This window comes from Mesoplodon densirostris, chromosome 8 (assembly GCF_025265405.1).
Source record: "Mesoplodon densirostris isolate mMesDen1 chromosome 8, mMesDen1 primary haplotype, whole genome shotgun sequence".
Classification (NCBI taxonomy): domain Eukaryota; kingdom Metazoa; phylum Chordata; class Mammalia; order Artiodactyla; family Ziphiidae; genus Mesoplodon; species Mesoplodon densirostris.
Window position 1 is genome coordinate 113,816,170 of NC_082668.1, and position 26,280 is coordinate 113,842,449.

A 26,280-nucleotide genomic window follows, 5' to 3' on the forward strand; every position below is an offset into this window, starting at 1 on the left:
ATAACCTGAGCAGATTTCTGTACTTGGCCCTCATGAATCCTCTCAGGTAGCCCACCCAGCACATGGTCTACTGTGCAATGAAAACAGTGTTAGTGACAGGGTCACTCAGATTCTTGGTTGAACAAATGAAAAGTAATTAAAACATGGGCAACTGCTGCCCATTCTAAGATGAGAAAGAAGGGACAAAGAGAAATGCCTCCCATTTCCGAAGCTGTTACTAATTAGTGATCTAGGTAAACTTTCAACGAGGCTGCCAGTTAAACATAACTGGACACAATTCTGAGACTATCATATGAAACATCTTCATGTGGACTTTTTCACAAACCCAGTCGTACCACCGCTCAATTGCCATTCAACCTCTTTCTCCCTTGGGTTTGGAACTGTGCCTCTGGTATTTTGCCTGGATTGTGTGACCACTGGTCAAAATCTCTGAGACTGTATGTGTCCACTGTATCCACTTTTTCAACTTTAAAGACAATGATGTTTTCAGTGTAAATAATTGCATTTCGTCTGGACAGCTGTTGATTTTAAATATGTTTGAGTTAACTTCAGCCACATTTATCAGGAAATTAACTCATATTAAGAATACCATTGGGGCTTCCCTGGTGGCGCAGTGGTTGAGAGTCTGCCTGCTAATGCAGGGGACATGGGTTCGAGCCCTGGTCTGGGAGGATCCCACATGCCGCAGAGCAACTAGGCCCGTGAGCCACAACTACTGAGCCTGCGCGTCTGGAGCCTGTGCTCCACAACAAGAGAGGCCGCGATAGTGAGAGGCCCGCGCACCGCAATGAAGAGTGGCCTCCGCTTGCCACAACTAAAGAAAGCCCTCGCACAGAAACGAAGATGCAACACAGCAAAAATAAATAAATTAATAAATAAACTCCTACCCCCAACATCTTTTTTTTTTTTTTTTTTTTTTTTTTTTTTGCGGTATGCGGGCCTGTCACTGTTGTGGCCTCTCCCGTTGCGGAGCACAGGCTCTGGATGCGCAGGCTCAGCGGCCATGGCTCACGGGCCCAGCCGCTCCACGGCATATGGGATCCTCCCGGACCGGGGCACGAACCTGTATCCCCTGCATCGGCAGGCGGACTCTCAACCACTGCGCCACCAGGGAGGCCCTACCCCCAACATCTTAAAAAAAAAAAAAAAAAAAAGAATACCATAGACTGCAAATACCAACCTGAGACAAACTGCCAGAAAGGATATTCAGAAGTTAAAAAAAGAAAGATATCTGTATCTACATAAAAGCTAAATAAATAATAGATATATTATACATACATTTATGTGATTAGATAAAAGGGAAGATACCCAAATAAAAGCAGTCTTGAGGGCTTGCTTTCTTTCTTTTTTTTTTGATAATGTCCTTTTCAGTTTTACCCAATTCTAAACTTCTCCATGGTATTGCACCCCCCTAACTGCCTGCCCATTCTTGGAAGAAATATTGAGAGGGGTTGGACCTACTATTCACAGTAAATGAAGTTATATAATTTACAATTCTCAGAACCTGTCTTCATTTGCATAATGGTGGTAAACAAATACTGCATGGTGGGTTGTGAAAATTATGTGGAAATGTCTGTCAGTTTGGCACAGCAAGGTTTTCTGACTAGTTCGCTAGTTATTTCAATATTATAAATAGTAACCCCCAGAAGTTATGATGAGAAGCCATCAATACTAGCAAAAATGAAGTTTGTCTTTCTTCTGTGTTTCATTCAGAAGACTGAGAGTCCAATATGACTCTCCTACTAGAGTCAGGGATGGCACAGAAGGCCAATGGTTCTTCTTGACCTTAGTCACATGGGGACAGTGACATGTTGGAAAGACATGGGCCACAAGGAAAGACAAATAGTGTTTTAAGAAAGGAGGAAAAGAGACAAAGATTTCAAGTTACTATCTGAGTTGTACTTAGGTGTACTGAAAGACGGTCCTATGTGAACTTAAAAATAAGGTCTTGGATCACCTACTGAATTTCTTTCATCACCTATAGATAAATTGGGTTCTTTTTATCATTAACTTTACCTGCTGACCTTTCTAGTGATGTAAGACAAGTAACAGGGTTACGCACATAATAAATATTTATTTTGCTTTCTATTCTTTACCTCTCTTCCCTTTCCTTTCTATCCCAAATATATGATAACAGGCTCAAGAGCAATACTGGTCACCGGTGTTACTCAATTCATCCTTGCCAGCGGACTCTGGTCTCCTGTCTTCCTGCTCAAAATCAACGCTTGCTTTAATCTATAGTCCAACCTCAACTGACACCTCTGTTATGTTTCTTCATTTTCTCAATTCTGGACCACCTCTTGGTATGGATAGACACTGCCATCATAGATTAGCCTAAATAACGTGTCTTAACAAACATCCTTAAAATAAGTTCACAATAAATTAAGAGAAAGAGGGTTTTCCCCTTCTACTGTACCATGGTAATAAATATAGCAAAAAGCCAATCAGTGACTGGTTCTTTTCCCAGGGGACCAGCACACTGCAGAATTCTAAATAGGGATTAGGATCTAAGGACTTAGGGAGAAACAGGAGCCCAGAGAGCATGAATAGTGATTCTTCTTCAACAGAAGAGATAAAGTAACATATGGCCATACTGTCTCTCAATAGTAAGGAAACCCACAGCCGATGATGGATTATATTGGGATAGATGAAGGAAAATTAATTTTTATTTCCCTTAGAATCAAAACAGAAGGAAGTGGAGTTTGTTTGAGAAGATAAAGACTACATTTAATTTTTTTAACATCTTTATTGGAGTATAATTGCTTTACAATTGTGGGTTAGTTTCTGCTTTATAGCAAAGTGAATCAGTTATACATATACATATGTCCCATATCTCCTCCCTCTTGCATCTCCCTCCCACCCTCCCTATCCCACCCCTCTAGGTGACCACAAAGAACCAAGCTGATCTCCCTGTGTCATGTGGCTGCTTCCCACTAGCTATCTATTTTACATTTGGTAGTGTATATATGTCCATGCCACTCTCTCACTTCATCCCAGCTTACCTTTTCCCCACCCCGTGTCCTCAAGTCCGTTCTCTACGTCTGTGTCTTTATTCCTGTCCTTCCCCTAGGTTCTTTAGAATCTTTTTTTTTAATTCCATATACATGTGTTAGCATACAGTATTTGTTTTTCTCTTTCTGACTTACTTCACTCTGTATGACAGACTCTAGGTCCATCCATCTCAATACAAATAACGCAATTTCACTTCTTTTTATGGCTGAGTAATATTCCATTGTATATGTGTGCCACATCATTTTTTTTGTGATGCACTTTTTTTAATGTTTTTTTTTAAATTGAGGTATAGATAATGCACAATATTATATAAGCTTCAGGTATACAACATAGTGATTACAATTTTAAAGGCTATATTCCCTTCATAATTACTATAAAATATTGGCTATATTCCCTGTATTGTACAATATATTCTTGTAGCTTATTTTACAGATAGTAGTTTGCACCTCTTAATCCCCTACCCTTATCTTGCCCCTCCTTCCTTCCCTCTCCTCACTGGTAACCCCTGGTTTGTACTCTATATTTGTGAGTCTGTTTCTTTTTTGTTATATTCACTAGTTTGTTGTATTTTTTAGATTCCACATATAAGTGGTATCATACAGTATTTTTCTTTCCCTGTCTGACTTATTTCACTTAGCACAATGCTCTCCAGGTCCATCCACGTTGCTGCAAATGGCAAAACTTCATTCTTTTTTCATGGCTAAGTAGTATTCCATTGTATATCCACATACTGTATATCCGTGTGTATACCACATCTTCTTTATTCCTTCATCTGTTGATGCACACTTAGGTTGCTTCCATATCTTGGCAATTGTAAATAATGTTCCTATGAACACTGGGGTACATGTATCTTTTCAAATTGGTGTTTTTGGTTTATTCCAATATATACTGAGGAGTGGAATTGCTGAATCATATGGCAGTTCTATTTTCAGTTTTTCTGAGAAACTTCCATACTGTTTTCCACAGTGGCTGCACCAACTTACATTCCCACCAAGAGTGTACAAGTGTTCCCTTTTCTCCACGTCCTCACCAGCATTTGTTACTTGTTGACTTTTTGATGATAGCCGTTCTGACAGGTGTGAGGTGATATATCACTGTGGTTTTAATTTGCATTTCTCTGATGATTAATGATGTTGAGCATCTTTTCATGTGCCTGTTGGCCATCTGTATGTCTTCTTTAGAAAAATGTCTATTCAGGTCTTCTGCCTATTTTTTAATTGGGTCGTTTCTTTTTTTAATATTGAGTTGTATGAGTTATTTAACTCCTATCAGTCATATCATTCACAAAAGTTTTCTCCCATTCAGTAGGTTGGCATTTTGTTTTGTCGATTCCTATGCTTCCTATGCTGTGTTAAAGCTTCTAGGTTTAATTAGGTCCCATTTGTTTATTTTTGCTTTTGTTTTCTTTGCTTTAGGAGACAGATCCAAAAAATATTGCTGTGATTTATGTCAAAGAGTGTTCTGCCTATGTACTTTCCTAGGAGTTTTATGGTGTCATGTTTTATGTTTAGGTCTTTAATCCACTTTGAGTTATAATTTTGTATATAGTGTGGGAAAATGTTCTAAATTCACTATTTTACATATAGCTGTCTGGTTTTCCCAGCACAACTTATTGAAGACATTGTCTTTTTTCCATTGTATATTCTTGCCTACTTTGTCATAGATTAATAGACCATAAGTATGTGGATTTATTTCTGGGCTCTCTATTCTGTTCCACTGATGTCTGTTTTTTGATGATGCACTTCTTTTTAAATTTAATAATCTTAAAGAGAGTTTCATGTCAGTACATGTGTCTACCTCATTCTTTTAACAGTTGCACAGTGTTCTATTCATGAATATGACATCATTCCTTTATCACTCACCTGTTGTTGAATATTTTTCAACATAGAAAATAGTTCCAGTAAAATACTTTTTTTTTTTTAACATCTTTACTGGAGTATTACTGCTTTACAATGGTGTGTTAGTTTCTACTTTATAACAAAGTGAATCAGCTATATGTATACATATGTCCCCATATCTCTTCCCTCTTGTGTCTCCCTCCTTCCCACCCTCCCTATCCCACCACTCTAGGTGGTCACAAAGCACCGAGCTCATCTCCCTGTGCTATGCGGCTGCTTCCCACTAGCTATTGGTTTTATATTTGATAGTGTATATATGTACATGCCACTGTTTCACTTTGTCCTAACTTACACTTCCCCCTCCCTGTGTCCTCAAGTTCATTCTCTAGTAGGTCAGCATCTTTATTCCCGTCCTGGCCCTAGGTTCTTCATGAACATTTTTTTTAATATATATATTCCATATATATGTGTTAGCATATGGTATTTGTTTTTCTCTTTCTGACTTACTTCACTCTGTATGACAGACTCTAGGTCCATCCACCTCACTGCAAATAACTCAGTTTCATTTCTTTTTATGGCTGAGTAATATTCCATTGTATATATGTGTCACATCATCTTTATCCATTCATATGTCGATGGACACTTAGGTTGCTTCCATTTCCTGGCTATTGTAAATAGAGCTGCAATGAACATTGTGGTACATGACTCTTTTTGAATTATAGTTCTGTGGGTTTGTCATATATGGCCTTTATCATGTTACGTTCCCTCTATGCCTACTTTCTGGAGGGTTTTTATTATAAATGGATGTTGAATTTTGTCAAAAGCTTTTTCTGCATCTATTGAGATTCTCATATGGTTTTTCTCCTTCAGTTTGTTAATATGGCTTATCACATTGATTGATTTGCATATACTGAAGAATCCTTGCGTTCCTGGGATAAACCCCACTTGATCATGGTGCATACTATTAATGAGCTGTTGGATTCTGTTTGCTAATATTTTGTTGAGGATTTTTGCATCTATGTTCATCAGTGATATTGGCCTGTAGTTTTCTTTCTTTGTAAAATACTTGTTTGGTTTTGGTATCAGGGTGATGGTGGCCTCATAGAATGAGTTTGGGAGTGCTCCTCCCTCTGCTATATTTTGGAAGAGTTTGAGAAGGATAGGTGTTAGCTCTTCTCTAAATGTTTGATAGAATTCACCTGTGAAGCCATCTGGTCCTGGGCTTTTGTTTGTTGGAAGAGTTTTAATCACAGTTTCAATTTCAGTGCTTGTGATTGGTCTATTCATATTTTCTATTTCTTCCTGGTTCAGTGCTGGTAGGTTGTGCTCTTCTAAGAAGTTGTCCATGTCTTCCAGCTTGTCCATTTGATTGGCACAGAGTTGTTTGTGGTAATCTCTCATAATCCCTTGTAGTTGTTACTTCTCCTTTTTCATTTCTAGTTCTGTTGATTTGAGTCTTCTCCCTTTTTTTCTTGATGAGTCTGGCTAATTAATGGTTCATCAATTTTGTTTACCTTCTCAAAGAACCAGCTTTTCATTTTATTGATCTTTGCTATTGTTTCCTTCATTTGTTTTTCATTTATTTCTGATCTGATCTTTATGATTTCTTTCTGTCTGCTAACTTTTGGGTTCTTTTGTTCTTCTTTCTCTAATTGCTTTAGGTGTAAGGTTAGGTTGTTTATTTGAGATATTTTTTTTTCTTGAGGTAGGATTGTATTGCTATAAACTGCCCTCTTAGAACTGCTTTTGCTATATCCCATAGGTTTTGGGTCATCGTGTTTTCATTGTCATTTCTTTCTAGGTATTTTTTGATTTCCTCTTTGATTTCTTCAGTGATCTCTTGCTTAGTTAGTAATGTATTGTTTACCCTCCATGTGTTTGTAATTTTTACAGATTTTTGCTATAATTGATATCTAGTCTCATAGTGTTGTAGTTTGAAAAAATACTTGATACAATTTCAATTTTCTTAAATTTACCAAGTCTTGATTTGTGACCCAAGATATGATCTATCCTGCAGAATGTTCCATGAGCACTTGAGAAGAAAGTGTAATCTGTTGTTTTTGGATGGAATGTCCTATAAATATCAATTCAGACCATCTTGTTTAATGTATCATTTAAAGCTTGTGTTTCCTTATTTATTTTCATTTTGGATGATCTGTCCATTGGTGAAAGTGGGGTGTTAAAGTCTCCTACAATGATTGTGCTACTGTCAATTTCCCCTAAATGCTGTCAGCATTTGCCTTATGTATTGATGTGCTCCTATTTTGGGTGCATAAATATATACAATTGTTATATCTTCTTTTTGGATTGATCCCTTTATCATTTTGTAGTGTTCTTCTTTTTCACTTATAATAGTCTTTATTTTAGAGTCTATTTTGTCTGATATGAGAATTGCTACTCCAGTTTTCTTCTGATTTCCATTTGCATGGAACATCCTTTTCCACCCCTTCACTTTCAGTCTGTATGTGTTCCTAGGTCTGAAGTGGGTCTCTTGTCAACAGCATATATATGGGTCTCGTTTTTGTATCCATTCAGCCAGTCTATGTCTTTTGGTTGGAGCATTTAATCCATTTACATTTAAGGTAATTATCAATATGTATGCTCCTGTTACCATTTTCTTAATTGTTTAGGGTTTGTTATTGTAGGTCTTTTCCTTGTGTTTCCTGCGTAGAGAAGTTCTTTTAGGATTAGTTGTAAATCTGGTTTGCTGGTGCTGAATTCTCTTAGCTTTTGGTTGTCTGTAAAGGTTTTCATTTCTCTGTCGAATCTGAATAAGATCCTTGCTCAGTAGAGTAATCTTGGTTGTAGGTTTTTCCCTTTCATCTCTTTACATTTAATATTTATAAAGTAAATTTCATTGGATAATTATTTAGACTTGAAAAACATCTATAGAGATTTGAGATTTATAAATCCCTTTGGATCTGTACTCCTGCAAATTTTACTATTAGACTTTCAATGTTGCATTAGTGGGAGAAACCTTTTTTTGTTTTAATTCAGCTGTAACTCTCCAGGTTAATATTTAATACAGATTTCTGCATGAATTATTTTAAAAGCATCTAATATCTGCCTTTATTAATTATCTTTATTTTTTTCTGGTCTTTAAAATCTGGTCTTCTGTGTGTCATATTTATCCTACTTTACTGTTTGATTTATAATCGCTAGTGGAATCTCCCAGTTTTGAAACTCCTAATATTGCATTAATAAATTACTTTCTGAAAATATATTTCAAAACTGTCACCTCATATTTTGTTTAATATTAGGTAATGAAATATGAGTGAATAAGATCAATGAGTAAAGTGCATTAACACAAGAAGATTAAGGTAGGTGTACTTGAAACATTCTTAAAACACTGTATTATGCATGTCTATACAGTACTTTGATTAAATAATCTTTCTTCCTTTTCAGCTCATTGAACATTAAGAGTCAATTATCCTGAACCCATATTCAGTCAGTCTTTTTTTTTTAATGAAAAGATGTGACAAGATAGAATCAATGTCATGCCCCTCCATCCTGAGCTGTCAGAATATAATGATACTTTTAGTGTCTGCCCCCCACCATCCAAACTCTTGACATTTCTGTCCAATTCCTTTTTCCATAATTTGTCTAGCAAAAGGAAAAACAGTACTGTATCCTAGTTTAAGTTCTTTCCAGTAAAGGCAAACTTTTATTTTATACCTAGTCCACTCAAAGCAGGTAGTAATGGACTTCACATTCCAGTTTGCTGTTGAAATTGAGAACGGAGGCCTCTGCATCCACCCCAACTGTCAAGACCTACATACATAAGATTTTACTTTTAGTTCTTGCCCATGAAGACGAGACTGTAAATCAGTACAAAACTTAATTTTTTTTCATAAACTTGCTGAAAAGTAATTTATCTGAACCATAAGCTCCTAAAACTGAGCAGATTTCTAAATTATCAAACAACTGTTAACTTAAGGGTCACCTCAAGATGCTTGCCTCTCCATGTGCACCCCTCCTAGGCCATTACATCATGAAGTGCATCCATCTTTGATCAGACCCTCACACTGAAATACCTGTCTTAACAGTTCACATCTAGATTTCCAGCCCTATACACAACCCCCAACCCACCCTACCAACCTCTCCTTCTGGACATACAAAGGCCATCAAAATGTTGTCCTCCCTGACTGCAATAGGTAATAAACTCAGCTTTGCATAACAGGTTATTCTGGGTGTTGACAGCTGACAAAATTCACCTCCCATGAATATCAATATAAAGTCACCTTATTTTTTAATGGTATTATTGGTAATGTAATGATGCATTAATTTAGACATTTGCTTTTAATGTTTCAAAATTAAATCTATCTCTCTATCATCTATCATCTATCCATGGAGAGAATATTCATAAAGTGGAAAAAATCTTGGCAAATTGGTTGTTTGAAACATTTTAATACAAATATGATTTTTGCCTGAAAAACCTATTTTTAACATATCTAAAATAAAAATTCTATAGCATCCATTTTTTAAAATTCACACTCAAACTGAAAATATTAGAAAAAAACAGTAAAACAAAATAATGAAATGATAATCACTGAAAATGTTCAAATAAATTTGGGAAGGATTTGTTAAATATCAAGTTAAGTTTTAATCATTATTTAAAGATATCAGTGGTAAATCTAGACTATGAGCTAATCATAGTTGAAACACAGCAGGCCTTTACCCATCTCTCCTAAAACACTGCTCACAACTATATAGAAAATTTCCTCACTTTTTAAGGAACCCCAGGCTCCATATATTTATGTGAGAAAATTGAGGCCATCTGAAATGGCTTAGTTGTCCTTTTTGTCTACCTCAAATTCTCATTCCATGTACACTCTTCCGTTCCCCCAGACTTCTGGAAAGAGGCGATCTTTCTCTTTTGAAAGGCAAAAAAGCTGTTTTGTAGCCAAATCAGTATGCTCTGTGCTTTTAAATATCTTCGATTTCTGATATTTCTTAAATATCTACCTCTTGCCATTTACTTGTACTTTTCATATTGTATATTTCTTCTCTATATTAAAAAATAATAATAATAATCACCCTCATTCAGTTATTTTGCTCTCTCCCAGGCTTTTATCCTTTCACAATAAGCCTCAGTATACCTTTTGTACAAGGGGTTTCAGCCTTATCCTGTGTGTCCACCATACATGTAATTCTCCATATCTCCCTGAAGCACAGTTGCAGTCCTCACTCTCCTGAACTAGCAAACTGCCAACATCAACACTGACCTGTGATAACCAAATCTAATGTGCTCTTTCTGCATGCTTAATCCCCACCGCACTCAACTTTGCAGTCTGTGACAATTACAATGGGCAGAAGGATTTTGAAATCTTTTCTTGCCTTTGAAGCATTACCTTGTCCTGGAACCCTTTCTTCAAAAATTTCTATACATTCTACTCATCCAATTGCTACCTAAGCAAAGACACACTCCAAAGATCAATTTTGAGCTTTTTTTTTTTCCAGCTGCTATCCTCTAACTGGTCATTTCTACTCAGACCTACCTATATTGATTCTTTTTTCTTTACTTTTTAAAAATTTATTTATTTTTACAGTAGGTCATTGTTGGCTATCTATTTTAAATATAGCAGTGTGTACATGTCAATCCCAAACTCCCTATCTATCCCTCCCCCATCCTCCCTCCACCCTGGTAACCAGAAGTTCATTCTCCAAATGTCCACGGACAGATGAATGGATAAAGAAGATGTGGTACATATATACAATGGAATATTACTCAGCCATTAAACAGAATGAAATAATGCCATTTGCAGCTATATGGATGGACCCAGAGATGATCATACTAAGTGAAGTAAGTCAGACAAAGACAAATATCCTATGATAATCACTTATACGCAGAATCAAAAAAAAATGATACAAATGAACTTACTTGCAAAACAGAACAAACTCACAGACTTAGAGAATGAACCTATATTGATTCTTAAACTTTTAAGCCCTGACCTCTCCCGTATGCTGGTTTTATATTTCCAGTTCTATGCTAGATGACATACATGACTTGCAGATACATAAAACTCAGTAGACTAAAATTAAACTCATTATATTTTTGGCTACACCCTCCCTCAAAGTTCTATATATATATATATATATATATATATATATATATATATATATATATGCTTAAGTTCATTACATCTTCCTATCTCATCTCCTATATAGATGGAGATATATGTATATATACATACATATATAGGGATCTCCTATATAGAGGCTATAAAGCCTTTCACTTGGAAGATTGTTTTAGTTTTTTCAGTGTTCTCTATGCCTCTAGTTTATTCCCATCACATAGTCTAACACATCCTAAACAACACTCTGAATGCTCTCATTTGCTCTGAAAACAATCATAACACTCAGGTTACTCACTCCATGGCTTCAAAACGTATTTCCCTACTTATTATCTCCTGATACCCTATAAAAAGTTCTGATCGTCTGTTGTTTACAGTTGTCCACACAACTCATACTTCACTCCCACTCTATTTTCCTTATGATGCCCAGTAACCAATGGCCAGGTCCTGTCCAGAATTTCCATCTTTCCCAAAGCATTGTTAGATTCCTGACACTTCTAAAGTCCTCACTCAGTGTTTCTCTTTTCTGAGCTCTTTGACCAGTCATTTAATATTTAATCATATAATTTGTTTCAAATAATTTTACTGTCTATTTTTATTTAGTTTTCATGTGTTTGTTTTGGCTTTTCAATTACTTTAGAAATTCTAGAAGGCCCTATTTCTTGTTCCTTTCAGAACTGAAACTATCCACACCCACACATCCCACAATCTACATTAACATGAATTTACTATTCAAGTGTCTGTATTAATAAGGCTTTAATATTTCAGAAAATTCTTGCTGGTAAGATGAGGTTGCAAATAATGTCATCCCTTTTTTTTTTTCAGGAACTTTCTGAAAACCCATTTATTTGAAGAATAGACTACTCAACTAATGCTCACTGAAGTAAACATCTCTTTCTCAGAACAATACATAACTCAACCAAATGACTGTTTAATATTCAAGAGTCTCTCCCGAACCCTCCCCTCCCTAAATTCACCAATCCTCAACTTTTACAACTCAAATTTCAACCAATCCTAATCAATACTACTTCTTGAAAAACCTGTCAAACCAGATCCCCCCCAAACCTCATAAACATCCCTCTTTCACCATTCCCTTTGGGTAATATGCTGCTTACTCTTGGGGAAGAAAGTGATCTTCTTTACGAAAGTAAGCAACAACTTCAGCTGTGCTTCATCATGTTTAACAGGTTATCTTGGTGGTAATTTGGGGGAACTAGTATTCAGTTTATAACTTCTATAGTACACAATATGGCACCTATCCCATTGAAAGACCTCAACAAATATTTTTCTCTGGTACAAGATTAAGTCTTTTCACTACATTTATCAATTATATTTTATTTTTCCATGTATAACTTTATTTAGAAATGCATTTAGCACTATTGACAAAGACTCCCTTCTTGACCAAAATTTAGTTGGGCACCTCTGACCCCTCTACTTCACTAGACCTTGACTGTTCACTGCTAGCAAGAATCCTGCTAAGTCAGCTTAGTGACTACCCTTGATATGTCCTCTTAGAAATTTTACATGTACTCTGCTTCACACTCTGCTTCTTGGCTATAAATCCCTAGGTATCTTTGCTGTATTTAGAGTTGAGTTTAGTTGTCTTCCCTCTATTGCAATAGTCTACCCTCTATTGTAATAGTCTTGAATGAGGTCTTCCTTACTATTTTAACATGTGGCAAAATAATTTTTCTTTAACCCAACCTTACAAACCTAAGTTTAGGTGCACCAAATTTGGCCCACAGTCATGTTTATTCATTTACATATTGTAGCTGTTTTTGCACTACAACGGCAGATTTTAGTAGCTGCAGCACAGAGTATATAGCTCATAAAACCTAAAACGTTTACTTTCTGATCCTTTAGAAAAAATCTGCTGACTTCTGTGTTGGTTGTTTGCTTCATTCAAAGATCACATTTTTTACTTACCATATTTAGAAATGTTAGTTTAGTCACCAATCACTGTAATATGTATATATATATTGACAAGGAGAGTAAAATCTCAGATCATTCACAGTTACTCATTTACAAGTTATCCTTCCTCAATTCTAAACACCTCCCCTTTTTCTCTCAAGGCTTTAATTTTAATATTAATTTCTACATCATTAATAACACGGTCTCAAATTGCAGAGTGACATTTCATTAACTTAATCATAAATCAAATAATCTTGCAACAAACTTGTAAATTAGAGACTCAAAATTAACATTAACTCTACACATCCAATTATGCTTTAATCTTGCAACACTGACTGCCATTTAAAGTTCTGAAATCCACTATTTAGATATCTATCTATAATATATAAATAGTATTATATATATATATATATATATATATATATATATACATATATAATTATATATCTATAATACTTATATCTGTGCAGATTTAGCTACTTGGATCCTTTCTGGCCGGTCCATACACTTTAGTCAATTTCCATTAACAATTGACATTGTTCCACTGACAAACTTGTTTACTCTCCGATATATTTGATAAGGCTATTCTTTCTTATCAAGATGCAATGTCTTGATATTGGTCTTCCAGTTGAATGGACAGATGAATCTGTTACCTTTCCCTATCTGGTGCCAGTTTATCTTAGGCAGATTCTCATCCTATGAAAATATTTTTCTCGTCATGTTTAATATTAGAACATTCAAGATAACAAAAGAAAAAGAGGTATATTATCAAAGGCAGTAACTTTTGTTTCTTTTCTGATTTTAAAGTAATATACGTGCAACATAGAAAATTTGTATAATGCCAACATACCAAGGAAAATAACTATGAAAATTTTAATGTGTTTCCTTATAAACATGCAGTTGTGATCTCAAAGTACGTCATGTTTTGTATCCCTTTTTCTTCTCTTAAAATTATAAATTAGGCATTATACCTTATTATTAAAAATTCTCCATTGGCTATTTCAAATGCCTAACACTTTCAGCTCAAACTGACATTATATAAAGAAAAATAAATTAAAACATGATAGTTGGAAATAAAAGAAAAAGTGACAACATTTAAAAATAGAATAAAGTGGGGCTTCCCTGGTGGTGCAGTGTTTGAGAGTCCGCCCGCCAATGCAGGGGACACGGGTTCGTGCCCTTGTCCAGGAAGATCCCACATGCCACGGAGCAGCTGGGCCCGTGAGCCATGGCTGCTGAGCCTGCGCATCCAGATCCTGTGCTTGGCAACAGGAGAGGCCATAGCAGTGAGAGGCCCGTGTACCGCAACAACAACAACAAAAAATAGAATAAAGTTAATGTAGATATTTTAGTCCTGAACATAGTTTTACAAAGTAGCACTGAGGAATTTTTTTGTTGTACAACTAATTCATACATCTAAACAACAGATGTTGTGACTTTTCAAGTGCATAATGGCATACCTTTATCAACTTCTTCATTTTCAATTAAATCTCTAGAGATTAAAACTGATCACTGCACTCCAAGTAGTATATAACTGAACCATAAGGTAAGACTTAATTGAATAGGAAATTGACTTAGTTAAATGAAATGGAAGTATTGTATTGATTTAGACAGAAAAAAATATTGAAATAAGTGACAAAAGTACTGCTTAAAAATTCACATACTGAAAGACAATCAGACTCTGGGGATTATAACAGAAATATAAAATATATTAAAACACTTATAGGATATTTACCAATATAAGAAAACTGTAGTTAGTTCTATGGCTAAGTTTAGTGGATAGAGGCAATAACTTTGGGCAATAATTTTGGTTTTTGAGTTTGGATTAAATCACTTCTCAAGCATATTTAGTTTTGTTTGTTTTTTTCTTTTTTAAACACTGTTAAAGTTCATTAGAAAACCTCAGTTGATTAAAGAAAAATGCTGATGAGTCCAAGTTGTATAATGAACTTAATCATATTCTGTCATATGCTTAAGATGAAATTATTCTAACTGTAAACAGCTATTATACTAATTCATGCTCTTAGGAGAAGATTGATCAAATAAGAACACATGGATAAGTTGTTACTATTTTATATATAAGGGTAGGAATTGGGAGAAAAGTAAAGGATTATTTCTGTTTCAAGTACTGGAAGACCTGACCCAAATGGATTTAAGTCTAAAAAGTATTTTATTGTATGTCTGGCTTCAAGGTACCAGTTGATGCAAGGGCTCAGATGTCATCAGGCCAAGTGTACTATCTTATAGTTTTCTTTCAGATGGCTCTATTCAGACAGGCTTTCCCTTCATGATTCAAATATCACTAAAACCTCATGGCCTCTCACTTTCAAGCCCGACAGATAAAATTAAGATTCTTTTTCTAGGATATTCAATCAGAGTTTCGTTGCTGTCTCTGGTCCTGATTGGGCCAGGTAAACATTCTTGCCCTGCGTGTTACGGGTATGTGATGTATTAACAGGCACAGGACTAAATCTCATGTCCAGTCCTGCTGAGTGTTGGGTATGTGTTGATTTTTAAAAAAGAAATCCTTCTGTGGATGCCAGAAAAAGGTCAAGTTTGGATAAGTGAAATAGGTAACAGATCTATTATACAGTGTATGTGCATTAATGAAGACTGATTTTATTTATGAAGGGTGTTATTTACAACAAAAACAATGCCTCTCCAAACTTACCATAAACTGGCATTTTATCATGCAGGAAAGTGCAGCACAATTGATTATGTGTGTGTATGTATGTGTGTGTGTGTAATGGGTACTTTGTAGCAGAAAAATGGGTCCATAAAAGGAAATATATTTCAGTAATTGTTAAAATTCTGAGGAAACTTTCCAGGTTATTTGGGGCCTTGCCATATTCCCAAGTCACACTTCCCTTAGAGAAAAATGATTTTGCCTGAAAGCATAAGACTTTTTGTGGCCCACTGGTGAAGCTTGCCAAGAGGAATGTGTGGGTTTGCCAGGATGTGTAGTCAGAGATTCATTCTCCTGAGAGGGGAGAAAACATGTGGGCAACAGATCAATCTGATACTGCTGAGGAGATGTACATGTATGTCCTGGAAGAATCACAAATCTCCATCAAAGTTTCAACTCTCCTGTTGAGTTGTTAAGAGAGATCAGATTTGCCAAGGAATAGACTGAAATTACAAATGAGTCTTGCAAATAAGGATAAACTCTAAACATACCATTTAAAATCATTTAGTGGTACCACAGCATTGCAGTGGAAAGGATGCTTTTTATTACTGTGATTCTTTTCCTCAAACCACTGATCACAACCCCAACTCTGATCAACCAAATCTTGAAACTAAACATCATGGATAAGTTCAAAGTCCGTCCCTCCACCATGACTCCTTTTCAAGTATATAATTTATATAAATATATAAAATACACGTATATTTATAGTACATGTATGTATATAAGTATACATAGTGTAATATACATTATATAGTACAATATATAAGTATATATAATGTAATATATATTACATAGTATACTACTATGTTATATATATACACACACACTGACACATATATATATGGAGTATGTTTTAGAGATTTAGGATAAAATCTGACTCTTCTTATTCCTAAGCATTTAATTTTGGGTCTGGTTACATTAGCTATCTGTAATTTACTCTTCTAATTTGAAATAAGAAAAACCCATGTCCCAATTAAATTGTTTGAATATAAAACACTCCAATGTATGCAAAAAAATGCAATATCTTATACAGCATATGTGCCCAATGAGTGATCCTGGCTTTGGTGATGATGGAGGTAGCAAAGTTGATTATGATGATTTAACTAGCATTTTAAAAAATAATTCTCCACTCGACCTATATTCCATCCTTATCAGATATTGTCATTAATCATTAAAAAGTGCACATACTCTTTCTAAAAGGAAATATTCAAATTTCCTTATTTACCACATTACTTAGAATAGAGCTGAGTATATAGTTGGTGTTTATGTGTCTCATTGAATTAATTTCTAAATCTTTCCATTTTGTGCATTGTAAAATCACTACATTTGATGAGAACTAGGCAAGAAGAACAGAAGGAAGTTCCAAGGGTTAATTATTCACTCAATAATATAAGAAATAAAATAATATTAAGATCAAAAGCCAATGATAAAGGAAACCAACTCAATATCATAAACTAATAGATTTTAAAATGTGATATACTCATACAGCAGAACATTATTTGTCAATAAAGGAGCTGATGATACATGCTACAAGAGGGATGAAACTTGGAAACAATCGAACTGAAAAAAGCAAATCTAAAAGAGCCACATGTTATATAATTCAATGTATAGGAAATGTCCAAGTAGGAAAATGCATAGAAATGGAAAGTAGATTAGTGGTTGCCAGGGGAGAAGGGGAAAGGGAAAGGGAAAGGGGAAATGACTGCTAATGAGTATGGGGGGCAGTGAAAATATTTTGGAAATAGATAGGGGCGATGGTTGGACAATTCTATGAATATATTAAAAAACAATGAATTGTATACTTTAAAGGGGTGCATTTTATGGTATATGAATTTTATCTCAATAAAGTTCTTATTAAAAGATAAATACATTAGAAAAAATGTAGACCAAAGAAGAGATGCCAAAAGTTTAAAACATACATTTTTAGATTTATTTTGGCTTTAAAAACAAAACTGTTGGTAGAATAGAAAAAAATATATATACGTGCTATTTACCTGGCATTTGTTCCCACTATTTGAAATAAAGCTAAATTCTTCAACGTCTTTGAAACAAAAATGGTTTTTTTCTGCGTTATGGTTGCTATCTATAATTCATCTTCTCCTTTACTTTCAACCTTCTCATCTTCACTTCTGTTAATGCAGGGATCTACACACAGTAGATCGTAAGTAAACTATGAATATTTAACATTAGTCATACAGATATGTGCACCTAATTGCTTTAGCAGTAATTTTCACAGATTGTTTCTATAAAAGGAGTCCTAAAAATAATGTTGCCAATCTAATTGGCCCTAAAATATTTTGAAGAGCTGGAAGGAACCAAGGAGGTCATCTTGTCTAATCCCTTCATTTTCTCAAAAATAAAGCCACAGGAAGTTAGGTGAAAACACTGAGAAATCAGCAATTAAATTCCTGGATGAGGATTCCAAATCCAGTCCAATTTCTGCAACACTGGCTGTCTGTTAACTAATAACTGATGCTTATACTGGTTCCTTAAGGTGACCCTCCAGTCCGTGTATTCTTTTCTTTCCACTCAGCCTCAAGGCTTCAAGAACCTCCTTTATGAAGCTAGGAGAGTGACCACTAACTCATAAATAAGTCAAGGGTGAGCAATACCTTAGTTATGCTGTGGCATAAGGCATCTTCCCTACTACTGTTTCCAAGATGGCCTCAGTTAGTCTGTTGAGGGAGCCACAAGGGTAATAGTGCGCCATCTGCTGCTTGGTGTAAGCGCACTGATGATAGAATTACTATGGGAATATGTGTATCATGAAGAGCCTTTTGGACAAATATTTCCACATTTTAATTTACACATTTTATCTTCTAACACTCACACAATCAATGGTTCACATTTCTCATCTTACTAAAGAAACTCTTGAGTTTTCTTAAATTCTCTATTCCTTGCCATTGCTCCAAATATGATTTTTTTAATACTCCACATCATTCAAGCCACCTGTTTGCACAGATGGTAGCTTGCTTGCTTACTTTTATACAAGAGATAAAGATCTAGGCCTGACAAAACACAAGAGTTAACTGTCACTTTGCTTTGTTTCTCCAAGTTTAAAGTGAGTTAAAGAATCAGAGAGAACAGATGTCTCTCCTTAAGCATTTTATTTCACCTTTTTTGTCTCCCATGATCTTTTAGAAAACATGATATACCTTGCATTGAAAATTATGTTTCTGCTTCAAAAAGATGAACCTTCCTGTCCCTCTTCTTAATATGACATTATAGACATCATTAAGCAGATAAGAGTCACATCTGTAAATCCTACCCCACTTCACCTTCATTTCACCCTCATAACATTTGCTCTGGGGCACAGCTGGAAGCAAAAATACGACAAACTAGTATGTAATTTGTTTACAGATGAGATATAATATAGAAAACACGCACTATTTTTTGTCCTTATCAAGTATTCTGATAAACAATTAACAAAATAATAAACACAATTTTTCAATGTATTGTTAGAATAATCAAACAACTACTTAAGTGTTTACCATGTTCCTTGGAAATATAAATGGGAGAAAATGGCAACTAAAATTTAGTCAGTAAAATAAAATAAAGTTATGTGGCATATTAAAAAACGACATTTATTAACTTCCACAATAAGAAAGGAATTTTATTAGGCACTTATACTTACTTAATTCTCACAGTAACGGCTCTTGTTACATTAGAGAAAATTGAGCCTCAAGGAACTTAGTTAACGGGACTAACATTAGACGATTAAGAGAATGGTGGGGTCAGAATTCTGATGGGGGACAGATTTTAAGTACAATTTGTCAACGAGAGTTGAAGCAGCTGCTCCAGAAGATGCTACAACCTGATCTCTAACCCCTTCTGCATACAACCCGCTCAGTGCTGGCTGGTGTCCTGAACACAGACGCAGGAGTTGAAGGGGTAACTCCTGAAAGCCCCTGCAATGTCTCATTATGGGAAGTAACTGAGACCTGAACATGGCCAAATCAGGAGCAGATGCCTCCATGTCTGTTCTGTAGGGTGCTTCTCTCAGCTTTATCAGTGTCAGCTATCAGAATCTGGTCAGAAACCAAGGGAGCGTCTGGCTAACAGTGGAGCTAGTCCCAGCTTGACTGGTGCAGGCAGACCCACCTCTGAAGCTCAGCAAGGATGGAGTGGTAACCTCTAAAGGGTCAAAAGGACCATGATAATGGAGGAAGCTTGACCGAGTCCTCCTACTCTTACACTAGACCCCATGTCATCATATCAAAGATTAATTCATGTGTGTTTTTACTTAAAAAGTAATTATGTTCTTTTTTCAATTTTTTATTATGTTAAAATACTCATAAAATTTACCATCTTTATAAGTGTACAGTCAGAAGTATTAAGTACATTTATATCACTGTGCAATCATTACCACTATCCATCTCCAAAACCCTTTTTTTCATCTTGCAAAACTGAAATTCTATATCCATTAAGCAGTAACTCACTAATCCCTCTTCCTTCAGTCCCTGGAAATCACCATTCTACTTTCTGTCTCTATGATTTCCACTACTCATATAAGGGGGATCATACAGTATTGGTCTTTTTGTGACTGGTTTATTTTACTTAGAATAATGACTTCAAGATTCATTCAAGTTCTAGCTAATGCCAGATTCTCCTTCCTTTTTAGATAAATAATACTTCATTGCATGTACATAGCATTCATTGGTGGGAACTTGAAATGTTTCCATGTTTTAGCAATTGTGAATAATACTGCTATGAACACAGATGTACAAATATCTTTTCAAGACTCTGCTTGCAATTCTTTTGGTGATATACCCAGAAGTGGAATTTCTGGATCATATGGCAATTCTATGTTTAATTTTTAAAGGAACCTCCATACTGTTTTCCACAGTGACTGTACAATTTCACATTCCCACCAGTAGTGCACAAGGATTCCAATTTCTCCACATCTTTGCCAACTCTCATTATTTTCTGAGTTTGTTTGCTTGCTTGTTTTGTTTTACTTTGCACAGAAAGCATCCTAATGCATGTGACATGATAGCGCATTGTGGTTTTGACTTGCATGTCCACGTCCTTAGTGTTTAGTGATTTTGTGCATCTTTTCATGCTTATTGACAATTTGTATATCTTAGAAAAGTGTCTACTCAAGTTCTTTGCCCATTTTTGAATCTGGTTGTTTCGTGTTTTTGTGCTTGAGTCTTAGGAGTTCTTTAAACATTCTGGATATCCCTTATCAGATACATGATTTTCAAATATTTTCTCCAATTCTGTGGGCTACCTTTTACTCGGTTGACAGTGTCTTTTGGTGTATATTTTTAAATTTTTTCATGAAGCCCAATTTGTCTATTTTTCCTTTTGTTCATCTGTGATTTTGGTGTCATACACAAAACAACATCGCCAAATCCAATGTTGTGAAGCTTTTGTACTATGTTTTCTTCTAAGATTTTTATAGTGTTAAGCTTTCAATTTAGGTCATGGTCCCATTCTGAGTTATGAACTAGTGTACATCATTTACCTAACACTATATACAATTTTTGTAAGTAAATGTCCAATTTCAATATTTTGCATGTTGATATCCAGTTTTCCCAGCATCATTTGTCAACAAAATTGTCATTTCTCCAATGAATATTTCTGCACTCTTGCCGAAAACCATTTGATCGTACATGTTAAGGTTTATTTATGGATTCTCTATTCTATTCTATTGTTATATATGTCTTTCTTTATGCCAGTACTACACTGTTTGGATTACTGTAGCTTTGTAGTAAGTTTTGAAATCAGGAAATTTGAGTCCTCCAAATTTGTTCCTTTGTCCTGGGCTCTTTTGGCTATTCATGGTCCCTTTTGATTCCATATGAAATTTAGGATGGTTTTTTCTCTTCTGCAAAAAACATTGCTGGGATTTTAGTAAGGATTTCATTGAATTTGTAGATCACTTTGAGTAGTACTTACATCTTAATAAGTCTTCCAATCCATAAATATGGTATATCTTTCCATTTATTCATATTTTCTTTAAGGATTCATGCTATTTCTTCTTTAAAGTTTGGTAGAATTGACCATTGAAGCATTTAGATCTAGGGCTTTTCTTTGTTAGGAGATTTTTGATTACTGGTTCAATCTTCTTACTAGTTATAGCTCTATTCAGATTTTTAATTTCTTCATCACTTATTAATGGTAGGTTTTGTGTTTCTATGAATTTGTACATTTCATCTAGGTTACCCAATTTGTTCATGTACACTAGTTCATAGTACTCTCTTAGATCCTTTCTTATTTCTGTAGAACCACTAGTAATGTCCCCACTTTCATTTTGATTTTAGTGATTTGAATATTTTCTCTTTCTCTCTATTTCTTTCTAAATAGTCCATCTATTTAAAGGTTTGTTCTTTTTTTTTTTTTTCTGGCTGCGCCTTGTGGCATGAGGGATCTTGTTTCCCCAACCAGGGATCGAACCCGTGCGCCCTGCAGTGGAAGCACAAAGTCTTAACTGCTGGACCTCCAGGGAAATCCCTAAAACTTTGTCCATTTTGTTGATCTTTTTGAAGAATAAACTTCTGGTTTCACTGGGGTTTTTTCTACTTTTTTTCTATTATTTATTTTGTTTTTCTCTGCTCTTTTATGATTTCCTTCCTTCTTCTAGCTTTGGGTTTAGATTTTTCTTCTTTTTCTAGTTCATTAAGTTATAAAATTAGGTTGTTGATCTTAAAGCTTTCTTTTTTTCTTAATGTAACTGCTGATATTTATAAACTTCTCCCCTAGCACTGCTTTCACTGCATCCAATATATTTAGAGGCATGCTGTGTTCTCATTTTCATTTATATCAAAGTATATTTTACTTTCCCTTGTGATTTCTGCCTTGATCCATTAACTTTTAAACAGTGTGTTGTCTCATTTCCACAAATTTGTGAATTTTCCAGTGTTTCCTCTGTTATTGATTTTTAACTTTATCCCATTGTGATCAGAGAAGATACTTTGTATGATATCTACATTTTAAAATCCACTGAGATTTAATTTGTGACCTAACAAATTTACTTTTTTTCTCTTTGAATAGGCTATACTCTTTAAGCCTTTTTAGTTTTTGTTGAAAATTGTTCATTTAAATGTAGTAGTGTGGTAACTCTGGAAACCAGATTCTCCTCCTTCCTCAGGGTTTTCCGTTTTTTTATTTTTTATTTTTTGTTTTTGATTGTTATAGGCTGTTTCTGTGCTGAAGATCACTGAGGTGTAAGCTTATGGGTTTTTCAGGTCTTTTTAGATCCTGTCCTTTTCCCTAGGCATGTGTAGTGACTTCCTAATTGCTCTATATATATGCAGTTGATTTTAAATGTATCAGTCTTCAATGTCTGGCTCCCAAAAGGAGAAAAAGAATAAAAAGAGGGAGGGGGCAGGGGTGGAAGGTGCTGGCCCTTTAAATATCACTAGAAGTCACTTCAGCCAAAAGGAGAGGACCTTACTTACAACAGTAGGGTAGGTATAACAACAATCACCACCACCTCTTTCTCTGCACCTCTGTGATCAGAAGCAACAATCAGCAAATAGAACACTGATCTCCAAAGGAAGATAGGGTGCTCTTTGTCCACTCTGGCTCCTGCAAGCTTCTCCTGTAACATGTGCACTGCCTCTTTTCCCAGGTTGAAGTGTGAAGGAGGGGTAACTTGTACTGTGCAAAGAGTTGAAATTGACTGTTATCTGCAATTTGCTATCCAAACCCTCCCCTTGGAAGTTACAAACCTTCAACAGACTCCAGAGTTTCAAGAGTTATATCAGACAGATTCTTGCAGTACAGTTGTTGTCTAGTTAGGGAGATAAAGTCCTACCTAGACCCATCTTTGAAGAAGCCTTCCCCTGTATTTATGACTTAAATGGTAACACAACTTACTTTAGAAATTAATGAAAATATTAAAAAAGAAATTAAAATTCTATGAGTTCTTGTGATAGTTTGCTTTATGTGTCACCTTGACTGGGCAAAGGGATTCCCAAATAGGTGGTAGAACATTTTTTCTTGGTGTGTCTGTGAGGATGTTTCCGGAAGAGATTAGCATTTGAGAAAGACTGAGTAAAGAAGCTCACCAATGTAGGTGGGTAGTATCCATTCAAATGAGGGTCTGAATAGAACAAAAAGGCAAGAGAAGAGTGAATTTGCTCTTTTTGCTTAAGTTGGGGCAACTCTTTTCCTACCTTCAGACATCAGTGGTCCTGTGGCACTTTGGACTCAGACTGAATGAAACCCATTAGTTTTCCTGGTTCTCCAGCTTGCAGATGAAAGATTGTGGGCCTTCTTGACTTCCATCACTGTATGATCCAATTTCTATAATAAATTAACCTCCCTCTCTCTCTTTCTCTCTCCCTCCCCCTCCTTCCCTCCCTCCCTCTCTCTCCTTCTCCCTCTAGATAGATACATAGATAGACAGACAGACAGATGATAGATATATAGATAGATAGATAGGAAGAAAATTGGTCTTGTATCTCTAGAAAACCCTGACAAAGATAATACAATTAGTTCTATCTTTTTATATTAAGCATTTTAAATCAGACTGGATGAACTTTTGTACACCAATTTTAACCCTAATGATAGAAAAGGTTATGCTAGATTCTTTCATATTATTTTACAATTTTTTAATGGCTGCAAAATATTCCTTTATGCAACATGCATCGAATTATTAAATTTTTATTTCTGTACTGTTGATGATGACATTTCTTTGCAGTAGCAGAAATAGATTCTGAAACTTCATTAATGTTGTATATCATCAGGATTTCCACCTTCAGATTGTTACCCAAGATTTTGCAGAAGTAGAATTTCATAGTATTTGTATTTCTTTTGCATAATTTTTGATTGTTTATAAGTTTAATATTTGTATTTTAACCATGATGTTTAAATTTCTTAAAAGTAATACACATTTTTAATGTAGTATTAATAAACTGGAGGTGGAAGGAGTTCTCTGGACCCCATTCTCTGTAGGATTGATAGAGTTTTTTTAGAGGTATATATCACAATGTATATCTTTTAAGTAGAAAAGAACAAAGAAATGTTATATTTATCTACAGATAAATCCAATTCCCTTTTATTGAGGGCCCTAGTTCAACTCTTGGCACAGTGTTAGAAAGCTTTCTTGCTTAAGCCTCCTTGCTGGCTGGGAAAAACACCAGTGGCCCTCAGGTTGCCCCTCTCCCAGCATTTCCCAAAGTGCCACAATTACCACTTTTCAAACACTCATCAGAATTCCCATCAGATTCCCTCAGAATAAGAGATCTCCTCCAAATGTTAGTAAATGAAACCAATTCACAGAAAGATTAAAAGATATGCTGTATTTCAAAATATGCTTCAAAGACTCTAACACAAATTTCAGTAAAACTGATCCATCAGCAAAAAGTTATGAGATTGTTAAACAAAGCTAAACATATTTGACTGTTTACATTTACTGTAGTGATATTCAGATATTTTACTATGATGAAATATTTCACACAACCTCAATTGTGATTATTTCCACCATATTTTTTCTTTTTTTCTAGTAATGGGGGGATATATTAACATTTTATAAAAATGATGGTGTGCTACTCTTGGGGCATATTGTAAACTATAACTTGTATTTATTGAAAGAGGTGTGTTAGCTCCTTGAAGACACTCCATATTTAATAACTATATTTGTATAAACCAAATTAAACAATTACTAATGTGAGGGGTCACTATGTTCAAAGGTCATGGTTGAGGTATTGCTGTTTCTTATGCTTCCAGAATCTCTGTGGTTGAATTCCTAAGAAGAAATTCCATGGAATTCCATGTGGTCTCTGGTGCCTTTTTAAAATTCTTGCCTCCATGGGTTGAACACATTAAAGCCTGGCTGAGAGGCAAGAGGATACTTATGGCTTCTCACCCTATTCTCTTTTATATAAAATACTTGTTTTAGTTTTTAGAGCAGCATGGTGTTAAAATTTAGATTTTTAAGGAAAGGAAAGTTTTCACTTAAACTTTGAAAGAAATCTAAATGCCCTATTACAATTGAAGAAAGAATTTCACTTTTGTGGTTATGGACATTCAGTGAATAATCGTGTGATTTTATAATTAATAGTTCCTTGTATAATGATGTACCTGATGTTACAAAATATAAAGAATGCTGGATAATGACAGGATTTAGCCACTCCTGGGTTCAAGAGCTTAATATCATTTCAAATCACCCTGAATATCAATTCTACTCCTAACAAAAATTTCAACCCCAATAAACACATCCAAAAGTTCCGGGTTCTTACTGAGCCTGTAGTCCATCAGTAGGATGCTCTCTCTCTTTCATCCATGATAGTTTTATAACAGAGTCAATGATAGGCCAACCTCTAAACATTGCTAGATAATATTCATACACACACACACAGAGACACATACACACACAGACACACACACAGCTGCAGTCCTGTATATAAAATACACAAGAAAATCACCATTTTCCATATCTCACAAAAAGAAACAGTACCCTAAAACAGCATTAATTAGTTAATTCAGCTTGATAAAATCTTTGCAATCTAAGTGAACATAAAGTTAACTGATTTCTAGAGTGTTGCATAAAACTGCACTCTTTATGCTCCTACAATATTCTCCATGGCAGTTAGCCAGAGAGAACCTTTGGAAGACTGAAAACTCATCCTGGAGCTATTGAAGTTTATTCTTGCCCATTCTGAAAAATTGGCTGATATTGATAATTGTTATAAAAAGTTTTACCCCATGAGCCTCATAGGCTGCCAAGAATGTAATTGAGCTGAAATGGAAGGCTGGTATTAAGCTTGCATCCGGTTCTGAGTCAAGGAGCCCTCACTCTTTGACT

General features: G+C 35.1%; 1 protein-coding gene across 2 annotated transcripts in view; it reads right to left on the reverse strand.

Annotated features, from left to right (window-relative positions):
• The window catches only part of DPP10 (dipeptidyl peptidase like 10), a 689,759-nt gene that overhangs the window by 355,058 nt on the left and 308,421 nt on the right, over window positions 1-26,280 (reverse strand). The window lies entirely within an intron of this gene.